Here is a 16157-nt window from a genome sequence, read left to right on the forward strand (position 1 = left end):
AGATTGCATGAGAGTAAAAGATTACGAGTGATCAGTGTAAAAGGGAGTGTCTTTGCAAATATCAATTGACTGCCAACCACTAGGTGGAGCAGACGCCGAGCTCTGGATAAATCTCTGATTTTCAGGCATTCTTGGAGGTGAGCAGCAACAACTAAAACCTGCATTTAGAAAGAGCCTTTGACGTAGAAAAACATAAATCCCAGTTACTGTAGCTACCATTCATTTGTTCACATATTAAACACCTCCCTCATACTGTCCTAAAGTACCTGCAACTCTGAATGTGGTGTATGTGCTTGTTAACAGATCTGGGGTGTCAAATAGGCGATAACAGATGGTAGCCTGTCTTACATCTCTCCCAATTCTTATTATCTGCGAACATATTTTTACCTGCCCACGCAAAAAAGCATTTTGTTACAACAAAATACCCAGAGGCAGGGGGCTAGATTCTCCGTTTCAGAGTGATGTACCATCATTTCACTACAAGACGATGAGAACGAGTGAACATAGGCTTTATTATCCAAGAACTTGCCTGCCTGTGACTGCTGTAACAATGAGCGCCGCCCACAGGCGGCCGGTCTATATACTGCCCCAGGGGGGGTGGAGCCAGAGGCGGAGCCCACCAGGGTTCCAGTACAATACATGGAAGGAGATATTACCATTCCCTGGCCATAGGCCACAGTACTATACAGACAACTTATATTATGGTGAATACATTCACCACATTCACCCCCTGTTAAAAATGAAGTCCAGAGGGGGTGAAGTGGGGTCGTCATATGTTCAGTCTGTCTGGAGGCCGGATTGTTCTTTTGGACCTCCTCAGCTCCGGCGGTGCGGCGGGTACGGGCGTTGTAGTTGTTGACTCCGAGAGCGTGTTGTCTGGAGCTTCGGTCTGGTGTGTCGGCGATGGTTGAGGGGTGAGGGTAGGCAGGGGGGTGGTGGATGGCGGCAGTGAAGACGTGGGACAGGAGTACAGGGGGGCGTAAGTGATTTGAGGGGTGGCGGTAGGCGGTGGGGAGGGGGGCACGTTGACATGGGAACCAGTGGGCGCCAGGTCCCGGAGGGAGACTGTATCTTGCCGTCCGCCTTGGCGCGCGACGTAGGCATATTGGGGGTTGGCGTGCAGCAGCTGGACCCTCTCGACCAGGGGGTTGGTCTTATGGCTCCTCGTATGCTTTCGGAGAAGGACAGGTCCCGGATTTGTCAGCCAGGATGGAAGCGAGACCCCGAAGATGGACATCCTGGGGAAGACAAACAAACAGTCGTGAGGGGTCTCGTTCATGGCTGTGCAGAGGAGCGACCGAATGGAGTGGAGCGCGTCGGGGAGGACCTCCTGCCAGCGGGAAACCAGGAGACTTCTAGTGCGTAGGGCCAGAAGGACGGCCTTCCATACTGTCGCATTCTCCCTCTCCACTTGCCCATTTCCCTGTGGGTTGTAGCTCGTAGTCCTGCTCGAGGCGATGCCCTTACTGAGCAGGTACTGACGTAGCTCATCACTCATGAAAGATGTGCCCCGGTCACTGTGGACGTAGGCACGGAAACCGAACAGAGTGAAAATGCTGTGCAGTGCCTTTATAACAGTGGCCGAGGTGATGTTGGGTCATGGGATAGCGAAGGGGAAGCGGGAGTACTCGTCAATGATGGTCAGGAAGTATATATTGCGGTTGGTGGAAGGGAGGGGCCCTTTGAAGTTGATACTAAGGCGCCCAAAGGGCCGGGGGGCCTTTACCAGGTGGGTCTTGTCTGGCAGGTAGAAGTGCAGTTTGCACTCTGTGCAGACTTGGCAATCCCTGGTCATGGCCCTGACCTCTTCGGTGGAGTAGGGCAGATTGCGGGCCTTAATAGAGTGGATAAGCCGAGTGACCCCCGGGTGACAGAGGTCATTGTGGATAGCCCGAAATCGGTTATCTTGCACGCTGGTGCATGTGCTGCGGGACAGGGCATCTGAGGGCTCGTTGAGCTCCCCAGGACGATACTTGATATCGTAAGTGTAGCTGGAGAGTTCGATCCTTGCTTTGTCCGCATAGTTGGGGACCCACTGACCGTAATAGGATAATATCCCCAGGCAGCGTTTGAGGGCCTTGAGGCTCTGGGGAAGGGGAAGTTCCATGAGGGGGTGCATGGGGTCGGGGTCGGGCCCAGGACCCCGTTTTCCACGACATAGCCGAGGATGGCTTGCCGGGTTGTGCGGAAATCGCACTTTTCCTTGTTATATGTGATGTTGAGGGATTCGGCGGTCTGGAGGAACCTCTGTAGGTTGGCGTCGTGATCCTGCTGATCATAGCCGCAGATGGTAACACTGTCCATGTACGGGTATGTAGCCCGCAGCCCATACTGGTCCACCATTCGGTCCATCGTTCTCTGGAAGACCGAGACCCCATTGGTGATGCCGAAAGGGACCCTGAGGAAGTGGAAGAGTCGGCCGGCTGCCTCAAAAGCAGTGTAGTCGCGATCTTCCAGGCGGATCGGGAGCTGGTGGTAGGCAGACTTCAGATCTACCGTGGAGAAAACCAGTACTGTGTGATCTGGTTGACCATCTCCGCTATGCGGGGTAGGGGGATACGCATCAAGTTGTGTGAACCGGTTAATGGTCTGACTGTAGTCCACAACGATTGATTCTTTTCCCCGGTCCTGACAACCACCACTTGTGCTCTCCAGGTGCTGTTGCTGGCCTCGATGGCCCCCTCCCTCAAGAGTCGCTGGACCTCCGACGACAAAAAACATGTCTTGGGAACTGTACCGCCTGCGTCTGGTGGCGATGGGCTTACAGTCGGGGGTGAGGTTTGCAAAGAGCAAAGCGGGGTGGCCTTAAGGGTCGCGAGGCTACATACAGTGCGAGGGGGTAGGGGTCCGCTGAACGTTAGGGTCAGGCTTCGGTGACTGCATTGGAAGTCGTGTCCAAGCAGTAGGGGGGGCGCAGAGGTGATGGGAGGACATACAGTTTAAAATGGGTGTACTCAGCACCCTGTATCGCGAGGTTCGCGACACAGTACCCCCGGATATGTACAGCATAGGATCCGGAGGCAAGGGAGATTGTCTGGGACGCGGGGTAGATGTGGAGTGAGCAGCGCCTTACCGTGTCGGGATGGACGAAGCTCTCTGTGCTCCCGGAGTCGAAAAGGCAAGGGGTCTTGTGCCCATTGACCCGGACGGTCATCATCGAATTCTTCAGATGTTTTGGCCGCGACTGCTCGAGGGTGACTGCGCCGAGCTGCGGGTAGTCTGCGGGGTCGGAGGTATCAGGGTCACAAGATGGCGGCCCCCACGAGTCGCACGTGTCGGGCTGAGCTGAAGATGGTGACCAAGATGGCCGCCCCCATCGGTCGCAAGTCTTGGTTGGTGTTGAAAATGGTGGCCAATATGGCCGCCCCCATGGGTCGCACGTGTCGGGCTGAGTTAAAGATGGTGCCCCTCACGAGCTGCACAAGGCGGATGATGCGTCTGACAGGGGTGTTACCGGCAGGCACGCAAAGCACATTGTGGGGTCTGTGGGCCTGTGGATCGGGCCTGGTAATCGGGCCTGGTAAGGTTTTGACTTCGGGGCTTTGGATCGGGCCAGACAGGCTTTGGCAAAATGTCCCCTTTTGCCGCAGTCGCTGCATGTCGTGGTGCTGGCTGGACAACGCTGCCGGGGGTGTTGGCCCTGACCGCAGAAGTAGCAAGACCGTCCCCCGGGCTGAACGGGCAGCCGCGCGGCACAGGCCTGGGACGTAGTCGGGTTTGGTGAAGGCTGTGTCTGTGGTGCCCACGAGGGGTTCGCTGGCTCTGCCAGGAATGTGCTGAGGCTCTGGTAGGCCACCTCTAACGAGGTGGCTCGTTGTTACCATATCCTGTAGATCAGTGGCCCCGCTTTCCAGCAGTCGCTGCCGGATGTAGTTAGACCGGATCCCAGCCACGTAGGTGTCCCGGATCATCAGCTTCATGTGCTCATCGGCCTTCACATCCCTGCAGTTGCAGTTGCCGGTGAGTAGTCAGGTTCTCTAGATACTCGTCCAGTGATTACCCGGCGCGTTGACGGCAGGCAGTGAGGAGGTGCCGCACGGGCTTCACGAGCTGTCTCTTTAGAATCGCAACCGCCGCTTTGTACGTGATGGAACCATCAATTCACTAGACACGTGCTTTGAGATATGAACAGTGGTTTTAATCTACTTACTACAGAGCCAGCCTGTTACCTGTTGAACTCTTGATGAACTGCAGGCTGGCTCTGGACAAGGGTATTTATACAGCAAGTCCAGGGGGAGGAGTCGTGGGCGGAGCCAAGGGTGGAGCCCTGTACAAACTCCTGAGCATTCCCAGAGCTACTCCCCCTAGTGGTCGGATAACTCTACTGCGCTTACAATGGTATTGGTAAATACAGTGTGAATTACTAAGTTACATTCACCACATTCACCCCCTGCAAAAAAAATCAAGTCCGGCGGGGGTGGTGGTCTACAAAGTAAGTCTGTCCGGTGGTCGAACTGTCCGCTGTGATCTGCGGAGCACCGGGGTTGCAGCCTCTTGCGGTGGCTGGATGGGTGTTGTATGCTGGGGTACGATGGCGGACTCCAGGGAGGGTTGTGTCCGAGCTTCATACTCTCCTGGTTCGACCGGGGACTGGGGGCGCTGGGGGCTGGCCGGCGCGGGTGCACGGAACTGGTGGAGCGAGCTCGTGGGCTCGGGAGCGCGAGGGGGCGGCAGCATGGGGTGTAGGGTGAGGGGTCCTTCTGTGGGGGTAGAGGGGGCGCTGGATCCGGCGGGTGCCAGATCCCGGAGGGATACTGTGGCCTGACGGCCGTCAGGGAACTCGACAAAGGCATACTGGGGGTTGGAGTGTAGCAGGCGCACCTTCTCTACAAAGGGGGTCGGTTTTGTGTGCCCTGACGTGTTTCCTCAGGAGTACTGGGCCCGGTGTCCTCAGCCATGCCGGAAGTGAGACCCCCGTGGTAGTGCCCCTGGAAAATATGAAGAGCCTCTCGTGAGGGGTCTGATTGGTCGCTGTGCATAAGAGGGACCTAATAGCGTGAAGCGCGTCTGGGAGGACTTCCTGTTGCTGGGAGACTTGGAGCTTTCTAGACCGGAGGGCTCAGTAGGACGGTCTTCCAGACCGTCGCGTTCTCCCTCTCCGCCTGCCCGTTCCCCCTGGGGTTGTAGCTGGTAGTCCTGCTCGAGGCAATGCCCTTGTCGAGCAGGAACTGACGCAGCTCGTCGCTCATGAAGGACGAACCCCTTCATGTGCACGTAGCTGGGGAAACCAAACAGGGTGAAGATGCTATGCAGGGCCCTAATGACTGTGTGGGAGGTCATGTTGGGGCACGGGATAGCAAATGGGAAACGGGAGAACTCATCTACGACGTTTAGAAAGTAAACGTTCTTGTTAGTTGAGGGGAGTGACACTTTGAAATCAATCGCGAGGCGTTCAAAGGGCCTAGAAGCCTTGACCAGGTGGGCCCTGTCTGGTCTATAGAAGTGCGGTTTGCACTCCGCACAGATCGGCAGTCCCTGGTGATCGCTTTTACCTCCTCGTTGGAGAAAGGCAGGTTTTGGGCTCTGTTGTAGTGGGCGAGCCGTGTGACCCCCGGGTGGCAGAGGTCGTTTCAGTCGGTCAATCTGCGCGCTGGCGCATGTCCCGCAGGATAGGGCATCCGGAGGCTCGTTGAGCTTCCCGGGTCGATACTTAATATCGTAATTGTAGGTGGAGAGTTCGATCCTCCACCAAAGAATTTTATCATTTTTTATTTTGCCCCTTTGCGAGTTATCAAACATAAACCCTCGGTGATGAGGGTGAACCTCCTACCTGCGAGGTAGTGCCTCCAGTAACGAATAGCCTCCACAATGGCTTGTGCTTCTGTCTCGACTGAGGAATGTCGAAGTTCCGAAGCGGAGAGGGTACGGGAGAAAAATGCGACTGGTCTCCCTGCCTGATTCAATGTGGCTGCTAGAGCTACCTCTGAGGCGTCGCTCTCAACCTGGAGACGGGAGTCCATGCGCATGCGTGAGTTTGCGCTGGCCGTGATGTGCCGGGTTTCGGGCGCCGGAGAAGTGGAAACCGCTCCGGCGCCATACTAGCCCCCTGGAAGGGGTGAAGACCTGACACTTGGGGCCCGTTGACGCTAGAGTGGCTCCCGCCACTTTTCACGCTGGCGTCAGAACTTGGCCGCGGGATTAGAGAATCCTGGCCCAGATCTATTAAATCAGCGTGGGTTACCTTACTGTTTCCTTACTTGAAATATCAGCTGAGATTCAAGATCACCAGCAACAGCAACGACAGAACCACCTCGACATGTCTGAACACCAGTGTCCAGGGAGGCTCGGGGGTCACGCGAGTGAGTTTGGGGGGTAGATATTTGCTGTTTTAGTCTGTGTTGCCACCTCCCAAATCTATGCCCATCTTTCCAAAACTCCAAGTTTGAATTCCTCCAATCAGATTTCCACCTCTGTCACAGCAATGAAGCAGCTCTTATCATTGTCACAAGTGAAATCCCACGTGACGGTGACGGAGGCAGACTAACCCTCCTTGTACTTTTTGACTTGTTTGCATCCTTTGACATGGCTGAACAGTCTGTCAATTGCTTCTCCAACCGGGTGGGACTGACTCGCTTGGTTCCAATGTTAATCTCTGTAGACTTAGCCAGTGGATCACATGCAATGGTTTCTCCTCCACTCCCACATCATTAACTCAGGTGCTGTCCAAGGGTCTCTCCTTGGCCTTCTCCCATTCCTCATCGTCCAAAATCACAGCATTAGCATTCGCATGTTCACTGACGATGTCCACCTCTCCTTCACCGCTACCTTATTGAATTCCTCCACTGTTCCTGTATTATCAGACTAACATCCAGTACAGTATGAGCAGAAATTTTCTCCAGTCAAATATTGGGAAGACTGAAGCCAGTTGTCTTTGGTTCTTGTACACACTTTGTTCCTGGTTACTAACTCCATATCTCTCCATACCTACTGTGTGAAGATGAACCAGACTGTGCGCAACCTTGGTGCCTACTTCACCCTCAGATGCCACCCCAACCCCATATATGTGCAGTCACTAAAACTGTCTGCAACATCGTCAGGTATTCCTTCATATGTTGATTATTTTTATGGACCCATAAATAACATAAAGCAAGTATGGGATATTCAGCTCAGATGCCTGCAAAAAGTCTAAAGATGTTTGATTTTCATCATTTCAATCCGTTTTCCATTGAAAAGCAGCCGATACATCACCTTGCAGGACCACATTGCACCAACCAACAGCTATTTGTAGAAAATCTTAATCGTAAATGAATTTAGAGAGAACATTTTTACAATTTGTTACATATATTACATTTATAAAATAAAATAAATAGCCCATCGGGTTAGTCTGGGATTGTCTTTTCGCAAAGAATGATTAGACTTGTGGGCTTTGATCCAAAGCGGTTAATGACAATGACAGGTGGCCCCTCAGCTTCATGATCTGGAACTTAAGCCCAAATTTTCAACTACCTGATCTTCAGGCCCGATGAGAGCAAGTAATGTGAGGGTTTGAAATATCAGCAGGGTGGCACCCGTATTGTTCAACCTCACCCATTTTAGCAGGTGCACTTTGGCTACTGTGTGTGGGCCTCTCTCCATGCGGGTTAATGGGCACGAGACCCCTTGCCTTTTCGACTCCGGGAGCACAGAGAGCTTCGTCCATCCCGACACGGTAAGGCGCTGCTCACTCCACATCAACCCCGCGTCCCAGACAATCAGGCTATTGTATATCAGCCGGTCGTTCAGAAAATTTGCTCGCTTTCAATTAAGTAGCTAATTTCAACGACAGCAAAGGTGTGGTGATATGATTTACATAGCTGTCTGCCTTTGGGGCAGAACACCGGCTTACCATTGGCCCTGGTCGGTCATGTGCCTCTCGACCGATTGGTTGAGAGGCTGAGTTAACCACGCCTCCTTGCCAAGGTATAAATAGTCAAACGCCCGGCGGTCGTCCATTTTATTGCAGACAACCGCAGGGCTAAGTTCTAGTTTATTAAAGCCTAACTTTTGTAAAGCAACTCGTCTCTCGTGCAATTGATGGCTCATCAAAAGGTTAAAAACAAACCAACGCTGTATTTCTTCAACAGGTTTAAACCTCTTTCTTTCAACCCCTCCACATTATAAATTATATCCCCCTCTGCGTCAATTCCCAGTTCTCTGCAAATGATAATTTACAACCAGCCACTAGGTGGGGTAGACATGGCGCTCTGTCTGATTTTAGACATTCTGGGAGGCTAAGCAACAGGACCAGCAACTAAAGCATTTAATATTGAAAAATATAAATTGAAGTGTTGTTGTATCTACCATTGATATTAAACATCCCTCCCATACAGTCCTGAAGTATTCGTCAAGTGCTGGATGTAGTGTAGGTGCTTTTAACAGGAATAATTTTGACTATGTGCAATTGTGGAAAATGGGGATAATGAAATGGCAGCCTTTCTGACACCTCTCCTGGTATTTACTCCCACTTAACATAGTTTTACAGAGACAAGAAGTGCCCGGGACAGGCTTATAGAAGTCAACTTTGCAGAACTTTGTTCTGCTGGATATGTGGCAAGATGATACACTGATCAGAATCTAATTTCTTCATTTTTAAGGACAGCAGGTTGAAGACACAGTGGGAGACTCAAATTAAGAAACGACACCAGGTCCAGCCTGTCCTGCACTTGGAAAGCCCTGGAGATCTTGGGGGGGGGTGGGGGGGGGGGGGGCGGTTATAATCATAGTTCATAGAATTTACAGTGCAGAAGTAGGCCATTCGGCCCATCGAGTCCACACCGGCTCCTGGAAAGAGCACCCCACCCAAGGTCCACACCTCCACCCTATCCCCAAAACCCAGTAACCCCACTCAACACTAAGGGCAATTTTGGTCACTAAGGGCAATTTATCATGGCTAATCCACCTAACCTGCACATCTTTGGAATGTGGGAGGAAACCGGAGCACCCGGAGGAAACCCACGCACACACGGGGAGGATGTGCAGACTCCACACAGACAGTGACCCAAGCTGGGAATTGAACCTGGGACCCTGGCGCTGTGAAGCAACAGTGCTAACCACTGTGCTAATGTGCCGCCCATATAAATATCACCCCCAAATGCCATTGATCTGCCCACGTCCCCCAACCATGCCGCTCCCCCACTCCGATCTTCAATCTCACTGGTCCTTCTATTAATGTCCTTTCAGCCCGAAAGTGTAATCTCTCCAGCCACCCCATCAATCTCCCGGCCTCCTCTAATCTCTCCAGCCACCCCATCAATCTCCCGGCCTCCTCTAATCTCTCCAGCCACCCCATCAATCTCCCGGCCTCCTCCAATCTCTCCAGCCACCCCATCAATCTCCCGGCCTCCTCTAATCTCTCCAGCCACCCCATCAATCTCCCGGCCTCCTCTAATCTCTCCAGCCACCCCATCAATCTCCCTGTGTCTTCCAATCTCTCCAGCCCATTCTATCAATCTCCCTACCCCCTCCAATCTCTCCAGCCACCCCATCAATCTCCCTACCCCCTCCAATCTCTCCAGCCACCCCACAAATCTCCCTGTGTCTCCCCCAATCTCTCCAGCCACCCCATCAATCTCCCTACCCCCTCCAATCTCTCCAGCCACCGCATCAATCTCCCTGTGTCTTCCAATCTCTCCAGCACCCGATCAATCTCCCTACCCCCTCCAATCTCTCCAGCCACCAAATCAATCTCCCTACCCCCTCCAATCTCTCCAGCCACCCCATCAATCTCCCTACCCCCTCCAATCTCTCCAGCCACCCCATCAATCTCCCTACCCCCTCCAATCTCTCCAGCCACCCCACCAATCTCCCTACCCCCTCCAATCTCTCCAGCCACCCCATTAATCTCCCTACCCCCTCCAATCTCTCCAGCCACCCCATTAATCTCCCTACCCCCTCCAATCTCTCCAGCCACCCTATCAATCTCCCTACCCCCTCCAATCTCTCCAGCCACCCCACAAATCTCCCTATCTCCTTCAATTTCTCCAGACCACCCCATCAATCTCTCTGCCTCCTCCAATCTCTCCAAACCGCCCCATCAATCTCTCTGCCTCCTCCAATCTCTCCAGACCACCCCATCAATCTCCCTGCCTCCTCCAATCTCTCCAGACCACCCCATCAATCTCTCTGCCTCCTCCAATCTCTCCAGACAACCCCATCAATCTCTCTGCCTCCTCCAATCTCTCCAGACAACCCCATCAATCTCTCTGCCTCCTCCAATCTCTCCAGACCGCCCCATCAATCTCCCTGCCTCCTCCAATCTCGCCTAACCGCCCCATCAATCTCCCTGCCTCCTCCAATCTCGCCCAACCACCCCATCAATCTCTCTGCCTCCTCCAATCTCTCCAGACAACCCCACCAATCTCCCTGCCTCCTCCAATCTCTCCAGACAACCCCATCAATCTCTCTGCCTTCTCCAATCTCTCCAGACCATCCCATCAATCTCCCTGCCTCCTCCAATCTCTCCAGACAACCCCATCAATCTCTCTGCCTCCTCCAATCTCTCCAGACCACCCCATCAATCTCCCTGCCTCCTCCAATCTCTCCAGACAACCCCATCAATCTCTCTGCCTCCTGCAATCTCTCCAGACAACCCCATCAATCTCTCTGCCTCCTCCAATCTCTCCAGACCACCCCATCAATCTCCCTGCCTCCTCCAATCTCTCCAGACTACCCCATCAATCTCTCTGCCTCCTCCAATCTCTCCAGACCGCCCCATCAATATCCCGGCCTCCTCCAATCTCTCCAGACCGCCCCATCAATCTCTCTGCCTCCTCCAATCTCTCCAGACAACCCCATCAATCTCTCTGCCTCCTCCAATCTCTCCAGACCACCCCATCAATCTCTCTGCCTCCTCCAATCTCTCCAGCCACCCCATCAATCTCTCTGCCTCCTCCAATCTCTCCTTCCGCCCCATCAATCTCCCTGCCTCCTCCAATCTCGCCCAACCACCCCATCAATCTCTCTGCCTCCTCCAATCTCTCCAGACCACCCCATCAATATCCCGGCCTCCTCCAATCTCTCCAGACCACCCCATCAGTCTCTCTGCCTCCTCCAATCTCTCCAGACCGCCCCATCAATCTCTCTGCCTCCTCCAATCTCTCCAGACTTTTTCCCAATATCTCCTTTTCCTCTCAATTGATATTTCCTCCTCTTCCAATATTGCTCAACGCTCCCCTTCAACACCTCCCATGAGCTGCGATCTCTCCTTCCTCTCCTTCAATTCCGCAGCACTCGAGGGAAACCATGTTTTCTGAACATTAAACTGCAAATCCTCCCACAAATACCAGAGCCAGAAAGACAGAAACAGAAAGGGAATTCAGAGGCAGAAGCACAAATCAGGGATTTGGGATGATGTATAATTCTACAGTTAACCCATCAGCACTCTCATCTCCTGCAGTTTAAATGTCTCTCATGGATTTGTACTCATGCAAAATATCTTGACGAGTGCAAGATGAGAAACTTCAACAAAAAGTCTCTTCTGAGATATTACATTTCTTACAATTATTTATATCAAGCTGTGAACTAATAAGTGAGGTATTGTGTGACTTGATACTGGTGTTTTAAGGACCTACTTACGGTTTCCTGTTGCAGTAACTCTCACAAGGTCATCTTGACAATGATCATTTCATTTTAACATACATTTGGGTGAAATGGTTAGAAATCTTCAGACTGAAATTATGTGGTTTTGATGAAGTAAAGTCTGTTAACTATTGATCAGCTGTTGAGTTCAGGAATGCATTGGAACCTTTAGCCAAATGTTATTTCCCCTCTTTATTGTCTGCTTGTGACGCATCCATTTCCTGATTGCCACTTCTATTCAAAACCCATTTCAAAGAAAGATGACCGACTTTCTACAAATTGCATCCGTGTGCATGAAGTTGTGCAATCTGTGGAATTTTGACAGATGATCAGGAAGGATATTCCCCGGATCTGTAATGCTGTTCATGACTGCTTTACCAGTGTCCCATTCATAATTAAACTGGCACAGACCATTGCACCCCATGGACAAGGAAGCGCGAGGGGACTGCTAATTGGACAATTAGGAAACCAAACTATTGAACCATCTTGGCGGAAAGGCAAAATGCATTTGTATTTGCACTTTCAATTAGAACTAACAGAATTAACCACTATGCAAAGGATGTCACATGAACTTGTTCAAAAACTGTCGAAGGATACCCCTTTCTCAATCATCATCATATATATTTCTACTCGGCTTTCAGTGTGTAGTAAGCAGTGTAATTGAAGGTGACTTTGTGCGGGTATTTGGAATGGTGATTTTTTATGTTGCTGGGACTATAAAACAGCTGAAGGCCCAATTCGCCTTTACTTTTATTTCATTTATTGGCACAGTACCTTACAGCTATCTAAGATGGCCATCTGTAAAGGACCATGGGAATTATGGCCAACCCATGACTCAGACAGATACAGAGCTTATGTGTATCTGAAACACAGGTAACCAGGCCTGATTGAAACCCCCGCTCGTTTGCATTTTAATGGCCCATTTTCCCAGGACAATAGAACTCCAATCAAGCAACCGGTGCAGCCACAGACTGATCGGTGCCACTCCCCTTACTCAGAAAGCCCAACTGCCAAAGTCAATGATCGCTCAGGACCTGCCCAGTTACCAAGGCACCCACCCCTTTATTGGCTGAAATTGAAGAGAGTGATCAGAGCCCTGTCGAACTATTGGGTCCAAGGTTAAGGACCGCCCCAAAGAGCACGAAATCCCAGGGGGATAAAAGAGAGCACAACCATGTGTTCTGTCTCTCTTGGATCCGGTCTGTGCCACCCAATTGCAGCAGGCACAGCCAGCCAAGTTCAAGACCAACGATCGCTACCTGATGGATGAGCCCAGCAGAGACAGAGCCACTTTCTTCGAACCAACCACGTGAAATCCAAATAAAGGCCTTATCCATTTGCACAGTGCCGGTCGCCCTGAAGTTAAGTATAGGTTATTGTAGCTGATAGGTGTAGTTTAACTCTGAGTAGATATTGTGTTTGCATGTTGAGATAACTCTTGTGTATGTAAATAAACCATCTTTTCAACGAACTAATTGGTTGTGTGGTCATTTGATCAATATATATGGTTCACCAACATTATTAATAGAGCAACAACCGATGAATCATTGAATCATAGAATGTACAGTGCAGAACGAGGCCATTCGGCCCATCAAGTCTGCGCGTGCCCCTGAAAGAGCACCCTACCTAAGCCCACACCTCCACCCTAGCCCCGTAACCCAGCAACTCCTTCTAACCTTTGGGCAATATGAGGCAATTTAACGTGACCATTCCACCTAACCTGCACATCTTTGGACAGTGGGAGGAAACGGGAGCACCCAGAGGAAACCCACGCAGACAAGGGGAGAACGTGCAGACTCTGCACAGACAGTGACCCAAGCCAGGAACCGAACCTGGGTCCGTGGCGCAGTGAAGCGACAGTGCTAACCGCTGTGCTACCGTGCCGCATCAGAGAAAGAGCTTCAAATTGGGCTCAGTCCTCTGGTTAATTGGCCAGCCACTTCTCAGTGATGGAGACTGTGATCAGCCACTCTCCCTGTCTCCCAATCATGATCCCATCCAGGTGCAGTCATTGCTTATGATTCTCCTGCTTTGTATCCCTCACTGATAAGAGGTCCCTCTCGCCATTGAGAGGATATTCAGAGATCATTCCAGCACATTGTGGTTACAGCTGAGGTTTCTCAGAGCCACACTGAATGCTGGGATTTCCCTCTATTACAGCGCGTACTTGTTGGAGGGCAAGAGAAAGTTACTCACGCCTGTAGGAAAGGTGACTTGTAATAAAGGAGATCACATGGATGCGGACAAACAGGAGAAGACCCACAGGTCTATCCAACCTGTCCATATGACGGTGATAATTTGTGCACCACAGCACTTGCACACCCCACGCCACCTGAAACCATGGTAACTCCTGGGCGAGGTGAGGAAACAGATAAAAACGCAGGCCAACTGTGGGAAATGCTCCTCTGACCCCTTTAGGTGATTAAAACTGGTCGAGGAGACAACTCTGATGTTGAATATTGTTATATTACTCACCTTTGACACAAGGTAAAATCAGCCTCAGCCGGAAACAGGTCCAGTTCTCGCTGAAAGGGATTCAGCGAATTGATGTTCACGACATGAGCTGGCATCCTGCTCCACAAACCCCCTGGTCCTCTGGGAGAAGAATCACCTCCGAACATCTAATTTAGCTGCTTAAGGAATGAGGTTTGACTCCTGGCCCTCTCTCACCTGTTGAATTGAAACAAACTGTGCAAACAAAGTCAATCCCTTACAAACCTAATTACCTGGGAAGAAAAAATAGAATAAAAAAGTGTTGCACTGGAAGTTTGAATGTGTAGTGATGAATGGAGGTGTCATTTCGCACTGCCTGCTGGTGATGTTGTAAAGGTGGTGCGATAGAGCCTTTGACTGACTCAGAGGGGGTGCCACTGCTGGTGTGATATTTCATAATTCTCAACTGCTACCGATATAGCTGGTTCTTTCTAGTTATTTAACACGAGTGATACAAAAGGCAGTCCAGCCAGGGTGCTGGCAGGCTTTTGCAACTGTTAACCACTGCCCACCTTTTCCACATTGAAACCACCTCATCTTGGTGATTCCTGATATGTGAATGACTGAACATGCTGTTTCAATGGTCCGCCACATGGTCAGCAGGAAAGCTAGGTCACCACACGTCGACTGGGAGAATGACTCTCTTGGTGTGTGTACCAGGAGACATAGCTCGGTTGCTGTGATTCTCACTGAAGTGGCCTGAAGCAGTTGTACCAAGAGTAATTGGACTGTAACATAAGACTGAAGCAGTGGTCACCCTTCTCCTGTGATCTGTGTCATGCTTTTGATGTGAGGTGGTGTTGCGTATGAGACCAACACCCAGTTGAAAGATACACATTGACCTGTCTGTGACCGAAGGTCAGCTACTCTGCCCATGCTCACGTCGGCTGACAGATGAAGAATGGATGGGACCGGAGTGGAGGAATATCAGCATCCATGGAGATGCAGCTTCTCAAAGAGACAAGAGGCTGGATTTGTATGTGCTGGGCACGGTTCATTCAGGGGGATGGGGCATGCCAAATATGTTGGTGGCTAACCCAGCCCCCTTAACAATTTGGTGGGTGAGTGTCAAAATGAACAGTTCCCACCCTCCACCATATGTAAATATGTAATTGAAGGTCAATTAGGCAAGTTTGCAAGCCTACTGACCAGGGTAATATGATATGCAGCACCATGGATTGGGTGGTGAGGAGGTTGGGGGGGGGGGGGCAGGGAGGGGGGGGGGGGGGTGGCAGTGGGCAGGCGGTTTCTTGTAGCTCAGATGATAAAAGGCAGGAAAAAGGGGGCTACATCATTGGGTGGGGGGTAACGTGCATTGTGAGGGGTGTCCTGTGTGCATCGGTTCTCCTCCCCCCACAAGACATCACTCCCGCCTCCTTCCTCACCACCTGGCCTCCAAAGCTCAGCTCCTCCCTTTTCCCATTCCCTTGGCTCTTGCTCCATCAGCCATCCATCTTCCGGCTGCTCCTTTCTGCAATTCCAGCAGTGCCCACTACTGACCTCTGGTGCTGCTGGCACTTTTAGACAATTTCAAAGTGTCATTTTGGGCGCGTTTGGGAGGATGCTTCTCGACGGCTGCATTGGCGAGATCACGGCCCGTATTCAACAGCACTTTGTAAGGGTGCTTCCTGTTTATTCCCTGTTTGTTTGCTTATTTCCCTTTTCATTTATTTTTACCATTACATTTTTGAATCATGGATGATTAATGGGTACGTTTCTTCAGGCAAGTACGGTAGCATGGTGCAGCACGGTAGCATGGTGGTTAGCATAAATGCTTCACAGCTCCAGGGTCCCAGGTTCGATTCCCGGCTGAGTCACTGTCTGTGCGGAGTCTGCACGTCCTCCCCGTGTGTGCGTGGGTTTCCTCCGGGTGCTCCGGTTTCCTCCCACAGTCCAAAGATGTGCGGGTTAGGTGGATTGGCCATGCTAAATTGCCCGTAGTGTCCTAAAAAGTAAGGTTAGGGGGGGGGGGGGGTTGTTGGGTTACGGTATAGGGTGGATACGTGGGTTTGAGTGGGGTGATCATTGCTCGGCACAACATCGAGGGCCGAAGGGCCTGTTCTGTGCTGTACTGTTCTATGTTCTATAAGTAGAGGATTTCAGCAGCA

Source organism: Scyliorhinus canicula, chromosome 8, assembly GCF_902713615.1.
Source record: "Scyliorhinus canicula chromosome 8, sScyCan1.1, whole genome shotgun sequence".
Taxonomy (NCBI): domain Eukaryota; kingdom Metazoa; phylum Chordata; class Chondrichthyes; order Carcharhiniformes; family Scyliorhinidae; genus Scyliorhinus; species Scyliorhinus canicula.